We start from the raw sequence: 14337 nt of genomic DNA on the forward strand, positions 1-14337 counted from the left end.
GACCATGTTGTGAGGCCCCTTCAGTGACAGAAAAGTGAAACAGCAGAAGGATCTAAGCTTAAGCTGAATGCAAATGGACTTTTGAGTCGAGTCCAGCAGGAAATTCAATAAAATACTGCAAGAGTCCAGAGTTGCGAGTGAAAAATCCCATCATTTTCAAAGCGGGATGGAGAAATGAAAAAGAGTTATTGTATTTGGCAATGAGAGGGAGGAACATGAGCTCAAGGCTGCGTTTCCAAATGAGCCATTGCAGATTGAGAGATTTTGGCGAGGAAGGGGGGAACTGGTACACATGTCTCTGAGCCTTTACCAATCACGTTTTCCTTCCTCCAGAGGAATTCCCTCTCATGTTCCTGATGACAGAATGAAAGATGCCGAGACGGACTTGTGCAGGAACACAACTTGTGAAACGAACAGATGAGGGATCTAGCAGTTGACAGGGAATTGGACATCCAAGCGAGTCTACGTCTGTTTGCCAAGCGCCGTTAAAGTGGAAGGCTGCGGATTTCCAGAAACAAGGGTCATTTCTCAACAGTGTTTAAAAATGTGTCGACAAGCAGGAAAGCTGACGTAATCTGCCAAGTTTCTCGCCAATGTGTGTGCTTCCAAGTGAAAAAAAATCTAGATATATATTTGAATGTGGAGCCGTGCCCCGAAATATGCCCCATGACAAGATCAAATGAGTGTTTTGAACCAGCCCCAGAATCCCTTGCTTTCTTCCATCAAGATGTATTTTTTCTGTTTTCTCCAGACTCACATCTCCGTGACCCTCCTCCCCAGCCTTTTAGCTTAAGAAAAGCCTGTCAGAGGAAATCAAGTCAGGCTGAAGATATAGTTGAACGGCTGTGACAGCCTGAAAGCAACTCAAATGGGTCTATAATGAGTCTAATAATGGTGTGGGTAAGCATAATTTAGCAGGGCTGAGGCCCCCGGTAGGGCCGACGGACCAGAGGAGAATGATGACTGCGGCGCTGGACGGCAGGTCCGTGACGGGCTTTCATTTCCTGATGATGAGACGGGGCTGGAGCAGAAGGTGGACAAGCTCCGAGGCTGCCAGTCTCTCCGCGGGACGAGCCCCGGGGGCTGAGCCGCGGCCAGACCTGCTCATCACGGAGCACCGAACTGGAAAATCGCACATGACTAGTTGCTTCCACGGGGGTCTCGGATGGCTCGGCGGCGACCCTGACTCCTTTGAAATAGAGAACCGAGTGACCTCACACCGCTTGCGGAGTACATGCTAACAGTATCTCTCCTTGCCAAAGCGCGCGATATGTGTGCAATGTTTGTGTGAGTGTGTGTTTGTGCGCATGTGTGTGTGTGAATGCATGCATCAACATGTAGGAACTGATGACAGGCTATAACCACAGGCTAATCATCCACACTCCCCAGGGATATGACTCCTTCCGGACAGGACAATCAAAAGTCTCTTGGCAAAAACCAACAGAGCGGCGTAAACAAGCACAATTGCACACAGGCGAAAGTGCAGCACAGATTCGTGTCCTTGTTTGTAACCATGCCACTGTCCCCGCTGTAAACAGGGACTGTGGTGAAAGGTGGCTTTGACCTCCGGTCTTTCCTGTGAGGCTTCCACGCAGTCTGACAGCAGTGGGCTGACCTCTCTTTTCTCCTTTGGCTGTTTTTCTTTAGCATATATGTCACCAGTCAGTGTTAGAAAGGTTAAAAATATCAGAATAAAACACTACAACAGTAGGTATGCCCAGATATTATAACCTTAAGTAAAAGTACTACAGTTTCATGGTATTGTGGTTTTTGGATGAAGACTTAAATGAAAGAAAATGTACGACATGAAGTAATTTAGAACAGAAAACACAGATCATTCAAACAGTTGGCACAGAGAGACTGTCTCTGATAACATTCACATCCTCATTTCCTGCAGCGACTCTGAAACAGTTGCTGGACAGAGGGACACCCCCAATGTCCTCTCAGCTGAACCCCACTGGCCACTCCAGTGGCCCTTTATCCACCATATTATGCTACTGCAGTATAAAACTGCCCCAACACACATGTGGATGCTGAAAGCTTGCTATAATTGCATTAGGCCACATTAACACGAGGCCGCTGTCTGGATACTGCCGGTATTTGTGGACGTTGATTGGGGGGAAAGTTCCACATTACAAGACAGCAAAGACACCATGAATCTGCTGTAGAAGTCATGCCAGGCCACTGTGTGGCGCTGCAATTTTAGCATGCAGTCAAAATGCACATGCGCTTTTGACCATTGGCTTCCACCTCCTTTAGAAAACAGCAGAGGTGCAGAAAAGAAAGAAAACTGATTCCTATTCCTGGGAATTCTGAATCGATTCAAAGTGCTCAAAAAGTGATTTTAAGTTGTACATCTTTGTGGCTCCAATTTGTGGGTATACAGAGTATCGCATTATGCATCTATTTGGCCACTGCATCGGGCGTCTGGCTCACTGTGTGTAGTTTGAATAATTAAAAAAAAATGTATCTAAGAAAAAGCAACACAGCTAAGCTAACCTAATACTGGTAATTTGAATTACAGAATTTTATGCATAAACCTATTTTTGTTTAAATATAGACTGATGGAATGTGATGCAGCATGGACCCTTTTAGAACTGTTTTCACCCTCAGTGGTCTTAAGGGAGGGGGTCATTTGGACCCCACAAGCTTTTAATCCTGCAGGTGGTCCAGTGGAGTCACACTGGCCCTGCGTGTGCTTTTACAAGATTTTTTTTTTTTAATGTGTGGTTTTGGGAACTGACAGTCTGACGAGAAACCCTCCCTACTTCCTCACGTTCTGGCATTTTCCGTGCTTTGTGCAAAGACCATAGAAAGGCTAAATCAATGTTCTATATGTTTACGTTTTTTTCTTCTTGTGAGTCATATAATATAAACTCTACCATTTGAACAGAAAAACTGGTTGCTGAAAAATACTTTCTGAATTGAAAATCGTTTCTGAATCGAGTAGCAATAGAATCAAATCGAAACATTTGCATCTCTAGTAAAGAGTATCTTGTCTTCCATGAACAAAGTGCTCACGTAAGGCATGTATCCCATAGAATATGGGATTGTTTTAGTTGGTATTTGCCCATGCATGTGTAGAATAAACCCTGCAGCCTTGTGTCCTGCCATGTACTCCCGTGGAGCACTTCACGCCTCCGCAGCTCGTGTTCCGAAAAGTTCCATCCTGAGACCCGGTTTCAAACAGCGCCGGTGACAGAGACTCCAAGCCCTGGCGAGGAGTAAATGTACGTCACAGTTTCAGTAGCTGCTCTTTACTATTGTTACGATCTGTGTTTCTGTGTGTTTATTTTTGAATTTTTCTGTGTAGTCCTGTTCCCTGTGAGTCTGTCTCTGCGTCTTCCCCGTTGATTGATTCCCAGGTGTGTCTCATTCCCTCAATTACCCCGTGTGTATTTAAACCCACCTGTTGTCTGTGTTCTTCGTCGGGTCCTTGTCTTTGTTTGTCTATGTAGGTTACACGCTGTCCTGCTCTCCGGTCGTACTGCTATGTCCTGGATTGTGTTTTGCTTGCATGTTAGTTCCGTTAATCTGTTGCTACCGGCATCTTAGCTGTGCGCTAGTCTGTCTGCCGTGCTGCCTGTACCTGGACTACTCTGAGCGTAATCTTAATTAAAACCATCTCATTCATCTACATCCTGGGTCCACCTGCGTCTTCCTCACCACCACCAACTACACCGTTCATGACAACTATATAATTGCACAATTTGACGGTTAGAAAATAAATTTGTTGAATGGAAACACACTAGGATGGCGTGTTTTTTTTTTTTTTTTTGGCAGCATTGAAATTGTTTATTTCGCAAAACTGCAATGAAAAATATTTTTTCGCGTCACACGAGTCACATGATCAACAACCCGATGTTGCCACTGGTGCAAACCACGAAGAAGACGACAGGAAGTAGTTCATGACGCGGCATGTTTTTAATGACTAATTGCTTGAAAAAACTTATTCCCACGTGATTTTTATTGTGTTTCTTATTCAATGGAATAAGAAATTGCGTTCTGTCGACATTAGCAGAATATCAACAAAGTTGGCACTATTACTGAAAACTGTGTGAACGGGGCCTCAGCGTCCCCAGACAGTGCTGTAACATAGTGTGTCTGTATTGTGATAATTAAGCGTCCTGTGTGACAGGAGCCGGCTTCAGCAGAGAGCAGGCAGAACAGCGATGCGTCTGTTGCGGCGGTTGGACGCCTTTCACAGCTGGAGACCGCGAGTGTGTTTAGGAACGCAGCAGCAAGCAGAGCGGGGGGTTGTGGGAGACATCCATCAGGACCAAAGCAGAGCTCCGGTGAACCAGGCCGCCTGGCTTTGGCCATCGGCCACCTCATCAGAGCAACTTCTGCAAAGCCGAGGCGACGTGCGGCGCCCTGAGCCCCGGCGGTTTGGGTTACAGATCTGGTGAGAAGGGGGTGCAGGCAGGCAGTTTGACATTTCTGTTTTACAGAGTCAGAGCTGGGAGCGCAGTGTTTAAGAGTCACATCAAAACCTCTTCTTGTGCTTCCCTCATCTCCTGCCTCCTCTCCAGCATCTCTTTCTCGAATTTCCACGTGCACACCTCCGTCTCCACACTCGGTCTAACCCCTCCGTCTTAGGACAGGCACGTCCCAGTGCATTTGGCACCCCGGCTGTGTCTGATGGCTAAACTGAAGAGACAGGCTGCTGACAGGCCCCGTGCCAGAGCACAGCAATGCCAACAGGGAAGATTTGTGAAAATATGCCCTGTGTCTTTTCCTCTCAATTTCCCTGACAACTTCACTATGTCGAAATGCCTAGCACTCAGCCGGGTGGGCGTTTTGCTTTGCCGTGCGCGCGACGGATGGCGTCTCAGGGTGTAAACGTACGTGAGCAACAGAGCGGTGGGAATTTGATATCTTCTGCGCTGTGCGCTGGGCGGAAAGTGAGACCGAGTCGTGAATTATGCCCATGTCACAAAAACAAAGTCTGGAGAAGTGGAAGCCGGATGACGAAATCCCGTCTTGTAACTCTACCTTAAAGTTCAGCTGTTTCCAACCTACACTTTTTCTTTCTTTTTTTCTTGTTTCTTCTTCCATCTTTCGGAGCACTCCCTCTTCAAACAGTCTCTCCAGATCTGCCCCAAGTTTAATCTTTGATCCCTCCTCTTGGAATGCAGGCTGAAAGATAACATTTCATGCGAAGCAAAGCGGAAGAAAACAGCCTGCAGAAAGCCGGCGCAGCGAACATGCTCGCTGTCAGCCGCTTTCGCTTAATTTGATGCCTCTGTCTCTACCGCCGCCAGTTGAGTCTAATCTCATTGAGCGCTGGAAATGAGCGCCGGTGACAGGGATGTCAACAGCGGTTTGTTTCGAGCTCAGCAGGAGAACAGTACCTGCCTGTGTGTCTCTGTTACACAAGTGCCGCCAGTCTTCGCCTCCCTCCCCCTCCTCCAGTGCGCCAAAGTCAGCCGGTGTTACTGTCAATCCCACAGGCCAGTAGCGACATGCTAAATCACCCTACACCGCTAGCGCACACATTTGCATGTCCCACCGGCTGACAGCTTAAAAGGAATCCCACCACACCACTCTTTTCTGCTGCAGCGTATTAGGAACGCTGCAGGTAGAAAGAAGAGTAAATGTCCGCCACAAAAGTCAGGGATTTTGAGATTATTCTCAGAAATTTGCTAGAAATAGAAAAACGTGAACGTCTCTGAGTTTCAGAAGTTGACAATTTGCTAAAAAAAAAAAAAATGTCTAGAAAAAAGGAGGAAATTTCTGAGTCAAAAAATTAGAGAAAAAAGTTCAAAATTTTGAGCTCAATCCCTGAAATGGTTTAGGACAAACAAGGACATTTATGAATTTTGAAAGTCAATAATTTGCTAAAAAATTATGATTTATTTCAGAAATTTTCTAGAAAAAAAAAACAAGGACATTTCTGATTTTGAAAAGCCAAAAATTTGCTAAAAAGTCTAAAATTTTCAACCTTTGAAACTGTGAAATTTTCTAAGATTTTTGGTGGGGAAATTTACTCCTTTTTTTTCTCTCCCTCACTATTGTATATTTCAGACTCCACCAACCCAAAGCCCGACTCGGTTTTGGATGGAATCTGCAGAGAATGATCTTCAGAAGTCGACAGGTGAGAATATCACCTGGTAAAGGCCTTGGTAGTTTGCTCTGGAGGGAGCCACATCAGCTTGTGTAACCTTCTCCCTCTGCGTGCTGCTGGATGATCCCTGAAGCTTTGCCTCCAACCGATCTCCGCCCTGCGCTCCATAATTCCCCCCGCAGCTGTCAGTCACCTGGTGGGGCCCCGTGAAGGGCCGGGTGTGTTGTTAGGGGTCAAAAGTTCAGAATAAAATGAAATGTGGGGGAGAATAGAGCTTAGACTTCAGGAAGAGGGTGTATCCTTTCAGGTACACCTTAGGACTGCATGTGCGTGTGTGCGTGTGTGTGTGTGTGTGCATCAGGGTAGATCCGGTGCGGCAGCTAGACGGTGAATCCGATTGGCTGTGATCAAAGGCTGCTGTCAGTGACAAAGGACCGTTTGTTTAGACTAAGCATGACATGTATCCCAGAGCCGTAAATTCAGGCAGGAATTAGAGGAGGTTTGCTGGATTTCATGCTCTTGTGCCTGTCTTTTCTCCTCGGGGTACGGCACACACACACACACACACCTCTTGTGCCTGTCTTTTCTCCTCGGGGTACGGCACACACACACTCACACATTCAGAGCCACACAGACCACACACACATGCACATAACACGGGGGGGTAAAGGTATGAAAATGGCTCTGAATGTGATGATGAGAGATGCAGATGTGTCACACATTGGAATGAGACGAGAACCTTTTACCAAGAGACAGGGTGAGAGTTTAGACCAGTGGTCGAACTCTGGTCCTCAAGGGTCCTGTAACTTTTAGACGTCTCTCTGCTTCAGCACACCTGACTCCAATATTAGCTCATTAGCTCTGTAGAGCTCGACTGGATGCTAGTGATAGAGTTCAGCCATTTGATTCAGGTGTGTAGGACAAGGGACACATCTAAAAGTTTCAGGACATTGGTCCTTTTGGAACTTGAGAGCACTAGCTTAGACTACACAGGTCTGCATGGCAGAAAAAACAAATACAATCAAAATGATGTCATTTTTCTGCTCTTTGTTTGCATTTAGCTCCATCCGTCCTTCCATCACCTCTGACCTTCTTCCATGTTCAGAGGAATGTTCGCAGTTTGTTTCTCCTCAAATGTAGCGTTCTGCCTGAGTACCAAAAAGCTCAGTTTTGTTCTCATCGGACCTGAACACCTTCTTTGACACATTTGTTGCATCGTCTACGGTTTGCGCTTCTGGAAGCCAAACTACTCGTGACATTTTTCCATTTTGGCATTTTTCATAAGGGACAGATTTTTTTGTAGATATGCGTGAGATTCTCCAGAATCCTCTTGACCCGTCTGCTGTGTTCCTTGGGCTTCATGGTGCTGCTGGTTCACTAATCTGACTGTCGAGGACATCGTATCAGGGATTTTGCAACAGCTGCAATGAAACAACTGGAGTCAAATGTTTACCTTCGGCCTTCGTCTCTGCCAAGACGCCACAGATGTGTTTCACACTTCCACCCAAGCCCAACCCTTTGCAACTAAACAGCTGTCATCTTTGTTTATGTTGACGTCTCACAACTGTGAAATGATTTCATCGGCTAGTAGACGAGGAGAGTGGGGGAGCGCAAAATGTTTGTCAGGGAAAAGAGGACTTTTGACTTACAGTTACAGATTTGAAAATCTGACTTTTATCAACACGTGTTCGGTCGTTTTGTTTGCCTAAAGCTGAGGTCGGGTCTGTTACCCTCACACAGTGACAGATTTTACTGCTAACTCATCCTGCCGACTGATGCAGGCTGTTCCCAACAAAGAATTGTGGGTAAAATTGTGCAAAAGAAAAAAAAAAACATTACGCAATGTGTCCCCAGCTTTGATGTCAAAGAACACAGTGTGACATCATGAACGCAACATCCAACCCTCCAGCAAAAATTGCTCGCTGACGATGGCTACCATTGGTTTTAGCTGACAAGTTGTCAGCCTGACAACTCTTAACGTGAAATACATATGTAAAAGAAAAAGGAACGCAGTGCTTTGCTACTATTGACAACACTACATCAACCAGACAACAAGGTCCAAGGGTTTCACATTTCACAGGTCTGGAGAAAAGTTTTAATAAAAAACTAATCTGCTGAGGTAAAGGGAAGCAGGTCAATGCTAGCTTGACTTTGACAACCTTAGCATGTAGACGTGCTGCAGAATTGGGCGTGTTTCGGTTCACGCCAAATTCTGGTGTGGACCGAAACACACCAACTCTGACAGATCGTCAGCAGAGCAGGTGTTTAAATTAGCTGATCAATCGCCGCTGTGTGTTCAGACGATTGCTTACTAATAATCACAAAATAAACATCGAGCCTGAAAACATAGTACTGTGATGGACTGAATATTCTGTTCCACGTGTGGGAAACGTTTTTTGGTGTTGAATCCTGATATACTAACGGAACTGTAGTCGGTCAGTTGCTATGGCGACGGGTCTGCGTAGCAAATCCGACATTGAGAGCAAAAAAAACAAAGAATACGAATGGTCTTGAGTTGTTTTTCTGCGTTTTTTTCCCTTTACTGTGGCGCACAGCACTAAATTAATAATACCTACGTCTCCAGGTTTCTATTAGTTAACATTATTGTTGGTAGGTAAAACAATCGTCTTTTTGCCCCCCAGCATTGAGCGCAATAAACAATAACTTGCAACGTGTCTCCACTCTTTGCTTGTTCTTTGCTTGTCAGACTTTGTGATTGTTCTCAATTTTTAAAAAAAAATCAACATTTGGACAATTCTGAGTAGAGTAAAAGTGCATTATGGGTATTCTGCAGCGGCTCTGCCTCTATATTCGAGACATTTGTTTGTTTAACGCTCCGAGCCCAAGGCATCACCGTGTTTATTCTGCACTGGCATGTATGGCAAAAGTGTGTCAATAGTAATTATTCCATTTTAGTGAAACATGACTGCTGAATTAACAAGAAAATATTAAAAAAAACTAGTTGTTGATGAGCTCTGGATGTTGATCTGACGCCTGAAGGTTTTTTTTTTTTTTTTTTTTTACAGAGCCCCGGTCCCTTGGCGGAAACCCACGGAGATGAATTGTGCCTGGGCGGGAATTAATTCAGGCCTATTTCTGTACTGGGGGAACTGATGGATTTCGGTTTCAGCGCAGATGATTTACAGCTGAAGGCTTTTAGTTCCAGGAGTTATCTTTCCAGAATACTGCAAGGTATGGACGGTCTGTGGAAAGAAAGAAAGAAAAAAAAAACTGCTGCAATGAATTTAAAGGATGGAAAAAAAAAAAACAAGCGAGGTTTGACAAATTAGCTTGAACACTTTTACTGTCAAGTTGTTAATTTATGGCTAAGCAAACTTCCATGTGTTTAGTTTGGACGCCTAACACAGAGGCCCACAGCTCTCGGAGGTGACTGTTATATGAAACATGGAGGCAGCAGGACTATTTATTTATTTCTGTCCTTGCCTGGTGCTTTCATGGCCCTATTTTTATTTTATTTTTTTGCCCTCGCGAGTGCTTTAGAAGAAACCGATTCCTGTTCACATCAATAAAAATAATATTTTTTGGAGTGAGGGCTAATGGTCAAAATACTAATCTACAACTTTTTTTTTTCTCCCCTCAACCTGGTGCCATAACTCAACAAGCAGCTTTTTTATTTGCCTCTTTCTGAGCCATCAAGGACAAATTGTCCTATAGCTGCTATTTTCCACCCTCTCTCTCTCTCATGGTGGTCTGAATTTGTTTTTATGGGGCTTAGATGACAATACCTATATTTTCTTTTGCCTATTAACATCCCCAAATGTGACAGGTTTAGAGGAAAGCTTCTGAAATGACTCCTCGGTACCAACGAGGGGATATAACTCTGCGCTAATTTAATTTTTTTTCCAGTAAGTTTACAGCTGCTGGATGCGTAATTGAGTGTTTTACAGGTCGTCACTTCTCAACATGGAAAATTATGGCTCTCTGTCTGATATTCTAATATGCAGCTACACATTTATTCCCACTTTAAACGGGTAAGATCACACACCGGCTGTCATGTCTGCTGGACATAGTGAGGAGTTTGCCACAAAGCGATTTAAAGGAACTTTGCCGGGTTTAGACAAGTTTGGAATCTTTTTCAAGGAACAAAAGTGGACCCGACGTAACCATGTAGTACTTGATTTGAAGTTTACTAAGTTTACTAAGTGCTATTAACAAGTCGTATTCCTTTGCAGTTTCTATTTTTAAACTCCACATCGACATTTTCACTGAAGGTGGTTGAAGAAGCTGCATGAGTGGAAAATGAATAAGAATAAAAACAACCTGAAGTGAAGAAAACCCCAGTTTGTTCATCGTTTTATTTGGCATGCTGGGTTTTGTGCTTGCACTGGATTTTTAAAATAGTTTTCAAATCATACAAGGTACAAGAAGGAGTTTCCATGCCAGTCTGCTGTACGGAAATGTGACGATAATAAATAACGTCTTTCAGCAGGAGGCCTCGCCGTTTGCTTTGGCTCGACCAGCGGTCATAATTTCTCAGATTTAATGCAGGTCTGCCAGCCAAACGAGGCTCAGAGTCGTAATAAATGGAAATAGGTATTCTTGAGGAATTTTATTACTTAAAATGCAAGTCAAATTTCACCTATGTCATATGTAACATTATATCCTCAACCTGAGTGCCAGGAGAAATAAACAGTAATGGTTAAATGCGTGATCACCAAATGGTTTGTTCACGGTGAGGAACGGAAGTAGAAGCTGTAAAATGTTGCTACGGTTTCTCGGTTTCTGTTTCTGTTTTCCTCTCACTTTCTGCAGCAGTAGAAGCAGACTTCTAGGGGATTGTCTTGCATTCTCTCTCCTCCTTTTCTCTTCTCTCCTTTCATTTTAAACCTTTCTCCCTCCCTTTTGTTGCTTTTAACCTTGACACTTAAAAAAAAGAAAAAAAAAAACAGAAGAAGAAGAAGCTGTGAAACAGCGAAGCGTGGGTATGAAATGGGTTGTATTTTGGCACATTGACTCAGATGCTTTAAACACATCGCCGTTTTAAATGAGAGTGGTGAGAAAGCTCCCACTCAGAATGATGACTTGTAGCTCAATTTCTCCTGACTTCAAACCCTAAAAAATGTCTGAGGAGAAATTAAATGCACACTTAAACTGCCTCCTTCAACCAATCAAGCAGTCCTGGTACGAGACAAAGAACAAACTATTTTCTTTAAAGGAAAAGCAAAACAAATCCAGTCGCACAACTGCTTTTAAAAAGTCCTTTAAGACGGTGGTTTGCAGAGTCATCTACTGATCGACAGATATGATGGATAAGGTTTTATTATTATTATTATCATTATTATTAATAATGGCTTGACCACAACCAGCACAACGTTTGCCCCCTTTGACGTCTTTTCACGTTACAAAATGCTTTCATTCCTCAGATGAGAAAGACGCAGAAAGCTCCTCATCCTTCGCCCTTCCCTGCAGCCGCTCAGGGATCGCTCCCCTCTGAGCGGTCTGACTGAAAACATGCGCTCTTTAATCACCGCGGTGACAGCTCCTGCCCCGCGCTTGAGCCTCTGCCCCGGTGCAACAATAAAGCCAGGGTCACGCTCGGTGTCAGCAACAGGCACGGCATTTTAGAGAGCGAGTGATGGGGGAAGGAAACAGGAAGGAACCTGCAAGAAAGAGAGAGAGAGAGAGGGAAGAAGTGAAAGCAGAAACTGAAAGAGAAAAACTTCAAGAAGTATCTCAAGCGTGTCTGGAGCAGAAAGAAACATCTGCAGGGTTTGTCCTCATGTCTCACCTTTCTGCTTCCTTCTTCCAAACACAACATTTGGTACTTAATAATATCATTTTCTTTTTAGTATTTGCGTAGAGATAACATTGGTAAAATGTTATTGAATATTGAAGTTAAATGTATTTTATGTCCCAATATCTTTGTATCGAAGCTTTTTCCATTCATTTTTGGCTCCTATAACCCTGCCTGGGTCAGTCAGACTTATTTCATCAGAGTAAGTCTCTGATGAAGGAAAAAAAATAATCCGAACCTCCGGCCATGAGAGATTATTCACTGGAGTCATTATTGTGTTTATAGGATAAATAATTACACTTTTAATGCAAAGTTACACTAAAATTTGCATTAAAAGTCCAGTACAAATGTCAACTTTGCATTAAAAATTGAATTTACCAAATGACACTTCATGGCAACAGTCATCAACATTCATAAAAACTCCTTCATGTTCATGTTGTTATGTCACGTTTATGACAGTGTCATGTCAGGCTTATGACCACCATCAAATAAAGTGTTGCCAAACATTTTTTTTATTGAAAAACAGGAGTTTTTTTTTTAATTGCTGTGATTCCATTAAGCAAATTTATTTTCATGATTTCAATTTGTGCAATTTTTATGGTTAATGGAGAAGAAGCTGCTGTGGTGTGTTCAGGTACTGTAGGGTTTCTGAAGTGTCTGTGTGCGTGCGTGCGTGCGTGCGTGTGCCAGGCTTTACAGGTGCAGGTTGAATCCTGTTGGATAGTTTGAGAGGGGAGGGAAGGCATCAGGAGTGTGTGTAGAGATATGGAGTAGCACAGGATCCCATGACCCCGTGACCTGGGGAAACCTTGTGCTTCTGTTTGTCTAGCTGATTGACAAATGAAGGGTCAGCAGGCAGGGGGGCTGCGCCTCTGTGTGTGTGTGTGTGAGAGAGAGAGAGAGAGAGACCCTCCCTCAAACAAAATTACACACAGGTATGTCCTTCAGTGCTAATGTACCAACGCTCTTATTTATGCCAGTTTTCCACGACGTTTTGAAGAACAGGTGCTAGCCAGCATCTCACATCCTACAAAGCGTCTCCAGGACCTGCATGTGTGCTTTTCTCTTGTGTACGTGTGTGTGTGTGTGCATGTGTGTGCGTGTGTGTGTGTTTGCCTCTGAATTCCTGTGGAGTTCACGGTGAGGCCAGGCCCCAAGGCGCAGCGCCGGGAGAGCCCATTAATTACAGAGCAGTGACACGGGGACGGCCAGGGCCTGTAATTGATGCCTCCTGTGCAGCAGGAGAGGCGCTTGGTCACGCAGCAAAAAGTACAGGGTCACCCTGCATACGGGCTGGGCGGGCGGTGACTGGAGGAGAGGGGCGAAGGGACAGTGGAGGAGGTAAAGCTCTTTTACTCGCCCTTGCTTGGCGCCACCAGCTTTTGTTGCGCTTGCTAGCATGATGGATTGCTGCTTCATGCAACGACTGTATCCGTAATTACTTTATTTTAATGACAGCAGGTTTAATTACAAAAGTGGTTCCATGATTGTAGCATGAAGCTGGGAAGTAGTGCTACAACGACATAAAAGTCACAAGACGAGACAAGATATTAGCAATAATTTTGATAAAATTGGAAATAAGGAAATATTTTTCTAGTGCTCTCAATAGATTAATATAATCAGATTACTCACACGCTAGTGCTGTGATTAGTCAGGATTAAATCACTATGCTTAACTTTATAAACTTGAAATTATTTTTCAAAAAATGCTTAAGGAAATGCTTCATTGTCTCAAACCAAACATGTCTGAACATTCCCAGTTTTTATGTCCAGAAAGGTTAAAAGGAAGTCATTTTGTTCTTATCTAGAAATGTCCTCAACCAGCCGAGTGGCTGGCGTAACTCCTGCATATGAAATTTCAGGTTCACACAAGTAGACATGCATGCAAGGGCCGGCGACGCAACACGAAAAAGTTAAATATTTTCAACATCTGGCTAGATGCCTGTTAGGAAAACATGTCGTCAGCATATTTAGCTTTGTCCAAAATCAGCAAAGTTTTAGCTTGTTTTAAACATCACGAAGGACTTCGGTTGAAATCTGAAAATAACATCGGCTGGAAAGAAACTTGTAGCAAAATATTAACTGAGTAACTGAACTAAGACAGTGAAAACTGTCACATATTTACTCAGAATATGACTATTGCTAAATGGATTTATGTTCCTTTAGACGTGATGAATGAGACGAATTAGAGATTCATCAGAGGACTGAGAGAGTTATGCACTGTAGATGTAAATATTCTACGTTTAAAACCTTAACTGTTCATAATCTTTTAACAGAACCCTTTAACCTCTCTAAAAAAAGCCCCAAAAATTTGTCTTTGAGCAAACTGAGCATTGAGATGCATGGAGGGCTTCCTGTCAGCTGAGGATGAGCGATGGCCTGCCAGCCAGATGGACTGCTGCTTGTCAGGCTGCTTTCACTTCCTGTCGTCGTCCTTTGATACGTCTGATGACTAATGACCGGCCTGTGAAGAGCCACGCTAGCTGTGTGTGTGTGTGTGTGTGTGTGTGTGTGTG

At 43.8% G+C, this 14337-nt stretch overlaps 1 long non-coding RNA gene across 1 annotated transcript in view; it reads right to left on the minus strand.

Moving 5' to 3' along the window:
• Positions 1 to 3078: 3078 nt before the first annotated feature.
• LOC107837677 (uncharacterized) overlaps positions 3079 to 14337 on the minus strand; it is a 37471-nt gene continuing 26212 nt past the window's right edge. Inside the window, exon 3 of the long non-coding RNA XR_001663716.1 lies at positions 3079 to 3214. This is a non-coding gene — a long non-coding RNA (uncharacterized LOC107837677). The remainder of the gene's footprint in view (positions 3215 to 14337) is intronic.

This window comes from Poecilia formosa, unplaced genomic scaffold, assembly GCF_000485575.1.
Source record: "Poecilia formosa unplaced genomic scaffold, Poecilia_formosa-5.1.2 Scaffold167, whole genome shotgun sequence".
Taxonomy (NCBI): Eukaryota; Metazoa; Chordata; class Actinopteri; order Cyprinodontiformes; family Poeciliidae; genus Poecilia; species Poecilia formosa.